Source organism: Manis pentadactyla, chromosome 3 (genome assembly GCF_030020395.1).
Source record: "Manis pentadactyla isolate mManPen7 chromosome 3, mManPen7.hap1, whole genome shotgun sequence".
Classification (NCBI taxonomy): Eukaryota; Metazoa; Chordata; class Mammalia; order Pholidota; family Manidae; genus Manis; species Manis pentadactyla.
Genome location: NC_080021.1, coordinates 81,888,792 through 81,900,707, shown reverse-complemented (window position 1 = coordinate 81,900,707; position 11,916 = coordinate 81,888,792). Strand labels below are relative to the sequence as shown.

The following is an 11,916-nucleotide window of genomic DNA, read 5'->3' as shown; positions in this document are numbered from 1 at the left end:
TACACACAGGAAGGAAGGATTAACTATACAACAGGATAAATTTTTGGTGCAATAGAAGTATTCTAGAACTGGATTGTGGTGATGGTTGCACAACTCTCCAAATTTATTAAAAATCATTGAATTATATACTTAGGGTGAGTGAATTTTGTGGTATGTAAGTTATTCTCCAATGAAGCTATTGAAAAAATAAATTGTGTATGAAATACTATACAAACTCTTTTTTCCTAAATATTTTCTCACAGCCTAGTTCAATAAGTAATCACTAACACTTCACCCTGCTTTTAGGAAAGCCAGGTTTGGAGAAAAATAGGAAGGAAAAAAATAAGCTATTTAGTCCTAGACTCTTAATCTCTCCAAGAATAAGTAGACACTGAATTCTCTTGAGTAATAGAAGTTAGTGAGCTGGAAGAATGGAAGCAGATAGATTACAAAAGACTATTTTTCTTTCCTAAAGTAAACTTTCAAAGCTGGCATTTGTTACACAGCCACGCATTCCCTAAAAGTAGCTCACAGTCCACTCTGCTGAAATACTGAGCAGTCGCCATGTTAGCAAACTTCTCCAGCTTTTGATATGTGTAATGATATAATGCCAGTGATTATTTTTGCTTAGAGACCTTAAACTCTCTTATGATGAGCAAATAGCATTCTTAGACTTGAGTCACAATCGTTTACAAATTAATTACTTCACTTGCCTGCACAGTGATCATGTAACTGAAGGAAATGTGATTATTTTGTACCTATAGTAATTCAGAGTACAGTTGTGTGATCATGAATTTGAATCCCCAAGACAGAATCATCAAAGTCTCATCAGTAGCAAAAATTATAATGCAATCCTTGTCTTTTCCAAGCATATTCTGTATTTGGCTGGAGATAAACTGTATTCTTCCAGCAATAAAATGATTGCTCAACAGGACAAATGTGGTATTATTTCCTTTTTATAAGCATGAAATTCCAGCCTCCAGGACTGTTTACTATATGCCAGCCTTCAGCTTGTCCACAGCCAAGAATGCTTGTGTAATAATTGTCCATGCCCAGTCACTTAGTGGTGACTTTGCTGATGACCTCATTAGAGGCATCCCATGTGGCAACAGGGTTGAGACTCCTGGCCAGTATGCAAGTGACAGAAAACACTTCTGTCATCGTGAATTCATTTCTCTGATGCACAGATCTCATATTAGAGATCGGGTTGCCAAGAAGGTATTCGGTTGCACAACAAATTATTCTTCTGTGTTGCTGACCCATTTCTTCCCCAGGTGTTTTTGTGGTTGCCTATGGCTAAGTTTGGCAGACAGGGCTCATTAGAATAATGCAGGGTACTTAGTCAAATTTTTAGCCTGATTTCCATCTAACTGATCACTTTCATAATCTGCTTATCTTGGCAGGTAATATTTATAGGAGCTCTTTCCAAAGAGGGAAGAGGCATAGGAGGAAAAATAAGAATGAAAATGAACTGTATATGCTCTCATGTTGGATATTCTGCATTCCAAACTACTCAGGCTCACTTCATGGGTGAGTCAATTAATCTAAAACTCATCTGTAAAATGGGAATGTGTTGCTTTTTTTTCTTATAGTAACTGTAAGCTATTATATGTGGAGCACTAAGCATAGGATCTAGCATATGGTAAATGCTTAATACATGTTGGCAATTATTAGTATTAATCTTTTCATATTTTGAATCCATGGTGACAAAATATTTTCAGTCCAAATTATCTCCTCTAAACTTTAAAATCATATTAATAATGATAAAGGAATATGTTTTATATACTAAGGCTTTGAGCAGGACAGTCTACTAACTTTATAGATCATTTGAAATGTGCCTGCATGATGCTAAATCTCAAACTGGGAGAATGTGATTAATGTGCTGGCCATATGTATTTAGAAATAGGTGTGCCTACTTTAAGAATTGGCATTGTGAGTGTACAAAGCACATTCTTCTTAAGTTTCAGTCTCTTCATCAGCAATGCTGGATTAATAGTGTCCGTCTTCTGATTATACTGACCAGCGCACAGACAATAACATCAGAAGACTAAATCTACCTCATAGAACACTTTTGGAGATGATCAAAAAGAAAAATGGCCTGAAGACAAAGGTCAGCATTCCAGCACATTTAAGATCAAACGTAAGCACAAGTAGTGACATCTTCTATAACATCAGAAACGACAAAAACAGCAACAATAAATGCATATATATATTATTTTCCTGCCTGGGTAAACTTCCTTCCTTGAGGTGCCAAGACAATTGGACAATCTGCCTTATTACTGCAGTGCTAAACTCCTCTAATTTAATTATTAATGTGGAGAGATTTACGTCCTTCTTGCTTTTTTGTCTTCTATTTGTCTCTTCTGTACTTTGCATTTTTCTCTGTATTCCCACCTTCTGTTAGATTAAGTGTTTGCAGTAATGTATTTTATTTCTTCTACTGGAATATTTGCTACATCTCTCTGGGTTTTTTTAAAATTAAGGTATCATTGATATACAATCTTATGAAAGACTCACATAAGCAATCCATGGTTACTATATTCCCTTCTATTATCACGTCCCCACCACATACCCCATTACAATCCCTGTCTATCAGTGTAGTAAGATGCTATAGGGTCATTCTCTTCTCTATCCTATATTCTTTCCCTGTGACCCCACTGCATTACGTGTGTTAATCATAATGCCTCTTATTCCCCTTCTCCCTCCCTTCCCACCCCCCCGCCAAGTCCCTTTCCCTTTGGTATCTGTTAGTCCATTCTTGGGTTCTGTGAGTCTGCTGCTATTCTGTTTCTTCAGTTTTTGCTTTGTTGTTATGCTCCACAGATGAGTGAAAATTTGGTACTTGTCGTTCTCTGCCTGGCTTATTTCACTGAGCATAATACCCTCTAGCTCCATCCATGTTGTTGCAAATGGTAGGATTTGTTTTCTTCTTATGGCTGAATAATATTCCATTGTGTATATGTACTACCTCTTCTTTATCCATTCATCTATTGATGGACACTTAGGTTGCTTCCATGTCTTGGCTATTGTAAATAGTGCTGCGATAAACATAGGGGTCCATATGTCTTTGAATCTGAGAACTTGTTTTCTTCAGGTAAATTCCTAGGAGTGGAATTCCTGGGTCAACTGGTATTTCTATTTTGAGTTTTTTGAGGAACCTCCATATTGCTTTCCACAGTGGTTGAACTAATTTATATTCCCACCATTAGTGTAGGAGGGTTCCCCTTTCTCTACATCCTTGCTCGCATTTGTTGTTGTTTGTCTTTTGGATGTTGGCCATCCCAACCAGTTTGAGGTGATATCTCATTGTGGTTTTAATTTGCATTTCCCTGATGATTAGTGGTGTGGAGCATCTTTTCATGTGCCTTTTGGCATCTGAATTTCTTCTTTGGAGAAGTGTCTTTTCAGGTCCTCTGCCCATTTTTTAATCAGGTTATTTGTTTTTTGGGTATGGAGGTGTGTGAGCTCTTTATATATGTTAGATGTTAACCCCTTATCAGATATGTCACTTATAAATATATACTCCCAAACTGTAGGATGCCTTTTTGTTCAACTGATGTTGTCCTTTGCTCTACAGAAGCTTTTTAGTTTGATGAAGTCCCATTTGTTCATTTTTGCTTTTGTTACCCTTGCCCAAGGAGTCATGTTCAGGAAAAAGTTGCTCATGTTTATATTCAACAGATTTTGCCTATGTTTTCTTCTAAGAGTTTTAGGTTTCATGACTTAGATTCAGGTCTTTGAACCATTTAGAGTTTACTTTTATGTATGGAGTTAGACAATAATCCAGTTTCATTATCTTACATGTAGCTGTCCAGTTTTGCCAACACCAGTTGTTGAAGAGGCTGTCATTTCTCCACTGTATATCCATAGCTCCTTTATCATATATTAATTGACCATATATGTGTGGGTTTATATCTGGATGCTCTATTCTATTCCACTGATTCTTGGGTCTGTTCTTGTGCCAGTACCAAAATGTCTTGATTATTATGGCTTTGTAGTAGAGCTTGAAGTCACAGAGCATACTCCCCTGGCTTTATTCTTTCTTCTCAGGATTGCTTTAGCAACTCGGGGTCTTTTGTGGTTCCATATAAATTTTAGAACTCTTTGTTCTAGATCATTGAAGAATGCAGTTGGTATTTTCATAGGGGTCTGTAGATTGCATTAGGCAGGATGGCCATTTTGACAATATTAATTCTTCCTTTATTGGTGTCTTCTTTAATTTCTCTCTAGAGTGCCTTGTAGTTTTCAGGATATAGATCTTTCACCTCCTTGGTTTGGTTTACTCCTAAGTATTTTATTCTTTTTGATGAAATTGTAAATGAACTTGTTTTCTTGATTTCTCTTTCTGCTGTTTCATCATTAGTATATAGGAATGCAACAGATTTCTGTGTATTAATTTTGTATCCTGCAACTTTGCTGAGTTCAGTTATTAGTTCTAGTAGTTTTGGGGTGGACTCTTTAGGGTTCTTACGTACAATATCATGTCATCTGCAAACAGGGACAGTTTAACTTGTTCATTACCAGTATGGATGTCTTTTATTTCTTTGTGTTTTCTAATTGCCATGGCTAGGACCTCCAGTAATATGGTGAATAAAAGTGGGGAGAGTGGACATCCTTGTCTTGTTCTCAATCTTGAAGGAAAAGCTTTCAGCTTTTCACTGTTAAGTATGATGTTGGCTGTGGTTTTGTCATATATGGCCTTTATTATTTTGAGGTACTTTCTCTTCATACCGATTTTGTTGAGAGTTTTTATCATGAATGGATGTTGAATTTTGTCAAATGCTTTTTCAGCATCTATGAAGATGATCATGTGACTTTTGTCCTTTTTGTTGATGTAGTGTATGATATTGATGGATTTTCGAATATTGTACCATCTTTGCATCCCTGGGATAAATCCCACTGGATCGTTATGTATTGTCTTTTTTATGTATTTTTGAATTAAGTTTGCTAATATTTTGTTGAGTATTTTTGCATCTATGTTCATCAGGGATATTGGTCTGTAATTTTCTTTTATTGTGGTTTCTTTGCCTGATTTTGGTATTAGAATGATGCTGGCTTTATAGAATGAATTTGGAAGTATCCATCCTCTTCTACTTTTTGGAAAACTTTAAGAAGAAAGGGTATTAGGTTTTCTTTAAATGTCTGATAAAACTCAGTGGTGAAGCCATCTGGTCTAGGGGTTTTGTTCTGAAATTTTTTGATTACCAATTCAATTTAATTGCTGGTAATTGGTCTTTTTAGATTTTATGTTTCTTCCTGGGTCAGTTTGGAAGGTTGTATTTTTCTAGAAAGTTGTCCATTTCTTCTGTGTTATCCAATTTGTTAGCATATAGTTTTCCATAGTATTCTTTAATAATTCTTTGTATTTCTGTGGGGTCAGTAGTGATTTTTCCTTTCTCGTTTCTGATTCTGTGTATGTGTGTAGACTCTCTTGATAAGTCTGGTTAGGGGTTTATCTATTTTCTTTATATTCTCAAAGAACCAGCTCTTGGTTTTATTAATTCTTTCTATTGTTTTATTCCTCTCAATTGTAATGATTTCTTCTCTGATCTTTATTAACTCCCCCTTCTACTGACTTTGGGCCTCATTTGTTTTTTTCTTCTAGTTTCATTAATTGTGAGTTAAGACTGTACATTTGGGATTGTTTTTCTTTCTTGAGATAGGCCTGTATTGCTATATACTTTGGTTTTAGAACTGCTTTCACTGCATCCCGCAGAAGTTGGGGTGTTCAGCTGTTGTTTTCATTTGTTTCCATATATTGCTTGATGTCTGTTTTTTTAAATATTCATTTTATTATCATTAATCTACAATTACATGAAGAACATTATAGTTACTAGACTACCCCTTCACCAAGTCCCTCCCCTCAAACTCCATTACAGTCACTGTCCATCATCGTAGTAAGATGCTGTAGACTCACTACTTGTCTTCTCTGTGTTGCACATCCCTCCCCGTGCCCCCCCATATTATACCTGCTAATCATAAGGTCCCCTTTCTTTTTCCCTGCCCTTATTCCTCCCTTCCCATCCCTCCTTCCCAGTCCCTTTCTCTTTGGTAACCATTAGTCCATTCTTGGGTTCTGTGATTCTGCTGTTGTTTTGTTCCTTCAGTTTTTCTTTGTCCTTATACTCCATATATTAGTGAAATCATTTGGTACTTGTCTTTCTCTGCCTGGCTTATTTCACTGAGCATAATACCCTCTAGCTCCATCCACGTTGTTGCAAATAGTAGGATCTGTTTTTTTTCTCATGGCTGAGTAATATTCCATTGTGTATATGTACCACATCTTCTTTATCCATTCATTTACTGATGGACATTTAGGTTGCTTCCATTTCTTGGCTATTGTAAATAGTGCTACAATAAACATTGGGGTGCACCTGTCTTTTTCAAACTGGAGTGCTGCATTCTTAGGGTAAATTCCTAGAAGTGAAATTCCTGGGTCAAATGGTATTTCTATTTTGAGCTTTTTGAGGAACCTCCATACTGTTTTCCACAATGGCTGAACTAATTTGCATTCCTACCAGCAGTGAAGGAGGGTTCCCCTTTCTCCACAACCTCGCCAAGATTTGTTGTTGTTTGTCTTTTGGATGGTGGCTATCCTTACTGGTGTGAGGTGATATCTCATTGTGGTTTTAATTTGCATTTCTCTGATGACAAGTGATGTGGAGCATCTTTTAATGTGTCTGTTGGCCATCTGAATTTCTTCTTTGGAGAACTGTCTGTTCAGCTCCTCTGCCCATTTTTTAATTGGATTATTTGCTTTTTGTTTGTTGAGGTGTGTGAGCTCTTTATATATTTTGGATGTCAACCCTTTATCAGATCTGTCATTTATAAATATATTCTCCCATACTGCAAGATACCTTTTTGTTCTATTGATGGTGTCCTTTGCTGTACAGAAGCCTTTCAGTTTGATATAGTTCCACTTGTTCATTTTTGCTTTTGTTTCCCTTGCCCTGGGAGATATGTTCGTGAAGAAGTCACTAATGTTTATGTCCAAGAGATTTTTGCCTATGTTTTTTTCTAAGAGTTCTTTGTTTCATGACTTACATTCAGGTCTTTGATCCATTTCGAATTTACTTTTGTGTATGGGGTTAGACAGTGATCTAGTTTCATTCTCTTACATGTATCTGTCCTGTTTTGCCAGCACCATCTGTTGAAGAGACTGTCATTTCCCCATTGTGTATCCATGGCTCCTTTATCATATATCATACCTTTGGGGTTAATATCTGGGGTCTCTATTCCATTCCACTGGTCTGTGGCTCTGTTCTTGTGCCAGTACCAAACTGTCTTGATCACTGTGGCTTTGTAGTAGAGCTTGTAGTTGGGGAGCGAGATAGTCCCCACTTTATTCTTCCTTCTCAGGATTGTTTTGGCTATTCGGGGTCTTCAGTGTTTCCATATAATTTTTTTGAACTATTTGTTCTAGTTCATTGAAGAATGTTGTTGGTAATTTGATTGGGATTGCATCGAATCTGTGTATTGCTTTGGGCAGGTTGGCCATTTTGACGATATTAATTCTTCCCAGCCAGGAGCGTGGGATGAGTTTCCATTTGTTAGTGAAATCTTTAATTTCTCTTAAAAGTGTCTTGTAGTTTTCAGGGTATAGGTCTTTCATGTCCTTGGTTAGGTTTATTCCTAGGTATTTTATTCTTTTTAATGCAATTGTGAATGGAATTGTTTTCCTGATTTCTCTTACTATTAGTTCATTGTTAGTGTATAGGAAAGTTACAGATTTCTGTGTGTTAATTTTGTATCCTGCAACTTTGCTGAATTCTGCTATTAGTTCTGGTAGTTTTGCAGTGGAGTCTTTAGGGGTTTTTATGTACAATATCATGTCATCTGCAAACAGTGACAGTTTAACTTCTTTACCACTCTGGATTCCTTGTATTTCTTTGTGTTGTCTGATTGCTGTGGCTAGGACCTCCAGTACTATGTTGAATAACAGTGGGGAGAGTGGGCATCCCTGTCTTGTTCCTGATCTCAGAGGAAAAGCTTTCAACCTCTCGCTGTTCAGTATGATGTTTGCTGTGGGTTTATCATATATGGCCGTTATTATGTTGAGGTACTTTTCCTCTATGCCCATTTTCTTGAGAATTTTCATCATGAATGGATATTGATTTTGTCTAAAGCTTTTTCAGCATCTATGGAGATGATCATGTGGTTTTTGTCTTTCTTTTTGTTGATGTGGTGAATGATGTTGATGAATTTTCGAATGTTGTACCATCCTTGTATTCCTGCGATGATTCTCCCTGGGTCATGGTTTATGATCCTCTTAATGTATTTTTGAATTTGGTTTGCTAATATTTTGTTGAGTATTTTTGCCTCTACGTTCATCAGAGATATTGGTCTGTAGTTTTCTTTATTGGTGGGGTCTTTGCCTGGTTTTGGTATTAGGGTGATGTTGGCTTCATAGAATGAGTTTGGGAGTATTCTCTCCTATTCTATTTTTTGGAAAACTTTAAGGAGAATGGGTATTATGTCTTCTCTGTATGTGTGATAAAATTTCACAGTAAATCTATCTGGCCTGGGGATTTTGTTCTTGGGTAGTTTTTTGATTACCACTTCAATTTCATTGCTGGTAATTAGTCTGTTTAGATATTCTGTTTCTGTCTGGGTCAGTCTTGGAAGGTTGTATTTTTCTAGGAAGTTGTCCATTTCTCCTAGGTTTTCCACCTTGTTAGCATATAGGTTTTCATGGTATTCTCTAATGATTCTTTATATTTCTGTGGGGTCCGTCGTGATTTTTCCTTTCTCGTTTCTGATTCTGTTGATGTGTGTTGATTCTCTTTTTCTCTTAATAAGTCTGGCTAGAGGCTTATCTATTTTGTTTATTTTCTAAAAGAACCAGCTCTTGGTTTCATTGATTTTTTTCTATTGTTTTATTCTTCTCAATTTTATTTATTTCTTCTCTGATCTTTATTATGTCTCTCCGTCTGCTGACCTTAGGTCTCATTTGTTCTTCTTTTCCAATTTCGATAATTGTGACATTAGAATATTCATTTGGGATTGTTCTTCCTTCTTTAAATATGCCTGGATTGCTATATACTTTCCTCTTAATACTGGTTTCGCTGTGTCCCACAGAAGTTGGGGCTTTGTGTTGTTGTTGTCACTTGTTTCCATATATTGCTGGATCTCCATTTTAATTTGGTCATTGATCCATTGATTATTTAGGAGCATGTTGTTAAGCCTCCATAAAAGAACCAGCTCTTGGTTTCATTGATTTTTTTCTATTGTTTTATTCTTCTCAATTTTATTTATTTCTTCTCTGATCTTTATTATGTCTCTCCGTCTGCTGATCTTAGGTCTCATTTGTTCTTCTTTTTCCAATTTCGATAATTGTGACATTAGAATATTCATTTGGGATTGTTCTTCCTTCTTTAAATATGCCTGGATTGCTATATACTTTCCTCTTAAGACTGGTTTCACTGTGTCCCACAGAAGTTGGGGCTTTGTGTTGTTGTTGTCACTTGTTTCCATATATTGCTGGATCTCCATTTTAATTTGGTCATTGATCCATTGATTATTTAGGAGCATGTTGTTAAGCCTCCATAAAAGAACCAGCTCTTGGTTTCATTGATTTTTTTCTATTGTTTTATTCTTCTCAATTTTATTTATTTCTTCTCTGATCTTTATTATGTCTCTCCGTCTGCTGATCTTAGGTCTCATTTGTTCTTCTTTTTCCAATTTCGATAATTGTGACATTAGAATATTCATTTGGGATTGTTCTTCCTTCTTTAAATATGCCTGGATTGCTATATACTTTCCTCTTAAGACTGGTTTCACTGTGTCCCACAGAAGTTGGGGCTTTGTGTTGTTGTTGTCACTTGTTTCCATATATTGCTGGATCTCCATTTTAATTTGGTCATTGATCCATTATTTATTTAGGAGCATGTTGTTTAGCCTCCATGTCTTTGTGAGCCTCTTGCTTTCTTTGTACAATTTATTTGTAGTTTTATACCTTTGTGGTCTGAAAAGTTGGTTGGTAGGATTTCAATCTTTTTGAATTTACTGAGGCTCTTTTTGTGGCCTAGTATGTGATCTATTCTGGAGAATGTTCCATGTGCACTTGAGAAGAATGTGTATCCTGTTGCTTTTGGATGTAGAGTTCTGTAGATGTCTATTAGGTCCATCTGTTCTAGTGTGTTGTTCAGTGCTTCTGTGTCCTTATTTTCTGTCTGGTGGATCTGTCCTTTGGAGTGAGTGCTGTGTTAAAGCCTCCCAAAATGAATGCATTGCATTCTATTTCCTCCTTTAATTCTGTTAGTATTTGTTTCAAATATATTGATGCTCCTGTATTGGGTGCATATATGTTTTTAATGGTTATATCCTCTTGTTGGACTGAGCCCTTCATCATTATGTAATGTCCTTCTTTATCTCTTGTTACTTTCTTTATTTTGATGTCTATTTTGTCTGATACTAGGATTGCAACACTTGCTTTTTTCTCTCTGTTGTTTGCATGAAATATCTTTTTCTATCCCTTGACTTTTAATCTGTGCATGTCTTAGGGTTTGAGATAAATCTCTTGTAAGCAGCATATAGACGGTCCTTGTTCTTATATCCATTCTATTACTCTGTGTCTTTTGATTGGTGCACTCAGTCCATTTACATTTAGGGTGATTATCGAAAGATATGTACTTATTGCCATTGCAGACTTTAGATTCGTGGTTACCAAAGGTTCAAGGTTAGCTTGTTTACTACCTTACTGTCTAACTTAACTCACTTATTGAGCTATTATAAACACAGTCTGATGATTATTTCTCTCCCTTCTTATTCCTCCTCCTCCATTCTTCATATGTTGGGTGTTTTGTTCTGTGCTCTTTTTAGGAGTGCTCCCATCTAGAGCAGTCCCTCTAAGTTACCCTGTAGAGGTGGTTTGTGGGAGGCAAATTCCCTCAACTTTTGCTTTTCTGGGAATTGTTTAATCCCTCCTTCATATTTAAATGGTAATTGTGCTGGATATAGTATCCTTGGTTCATGGCCCTTCTGTTTCATTGCATTCAATATATTATGCCATTCTCTTCTGGCCTGTAAGGTTTCTGTTGAGAAGTCTGATGATAGCCTGATGGGTTTTCCTTTGTAGGTGACCTTTTTTCTCTCTCTGGCTGCCTTTAATACTCTGTCTTTGTCCTTGATCTTTGCCATTTTAATTATTATGTATCTTAGTGTTGTCCTCTTTGGGTCCCATCTCTCGGGAGTTCTTTGTGCCTCTGTAGTCTGAGCAACTATTTCCTCCCCCAGTTTGGGGAAGTTCTCAGCAATTATTTCTTTTAAGACACTTTCTATCCCTTTTTTTCTCTCTTTTTCTTCTGGTACCCCTATAATGCAGATATTCTGCCTTTTGGATTAGTCACACAGTTCTCTTAATATTGTTTCATTCCTGGAGATCCTTTTATCTCTCTCTGCATCAGCTTCTATGCGTTCCTGTTCTCTGGTTTCTATTTCATCAATGGCCTCTTGCATCTTATCCATTCTCCTTATAAATCCTTCCAGAGTTTGTTTCACTTCTGTAATCTCCCTCCAGACATCTGTAATGTCCCTCCAGACTTCATCCCTTAGCTCTTGCATATTTCTCTGCAGCTCTGTCAGCATGCTTATGATTTGTATTTTGAATTATTTTTCAGGGAGACTGGTTAGGTCTGTCTCTGCAGATCCTCTTTCAGGTGTTATCTGAACTATCTTGGACTGCACTAAATTTTTTTGCCTTTTCATGGTGATAGCGGTGGCTGTAGGCAGGTTGCGGGTTTGTCAGCTGGGAGAAGAAAGTCCTTTCCTGCTTGCTGGATGCCTTGCCCTTATCCGCTGCCTGTGTCATTTACCCGCACTCCTGGAGCAGCCACCGGGTTAGTCCCTTAAGCTGCTGTGGGCAGGGTCTCTGTCAGAGAAGCGTGAAGTTCTGTGGGGAGTTGCAGGCATGACAGATGTGCTCCTCCGTGATAGCGG

General features: G+C 36.9%; 1 long non-coding RNA gene across 1 annotated transcript in view; it reads left to right on the top strand.

Moving 5' to 3' along the window:
* The first annotated feature begins 1,317 nt into the window (after positions 1-1,317).
* Positions 1,318-11,916, top strand: part of LOC130682888 (uncharacterized) — a 29,550-nt gene continuing 18,951 nt past the window's right edge. The window contains exon 1 of the long non-coding RNA XR_008996315.1: positions 1,318-1,509. This is a non-coding gene — a long non-coding RNA (uncharacterized LOC130682888). The remainder of the gene's footprint in view (positions 1,510-11,916) is intronic.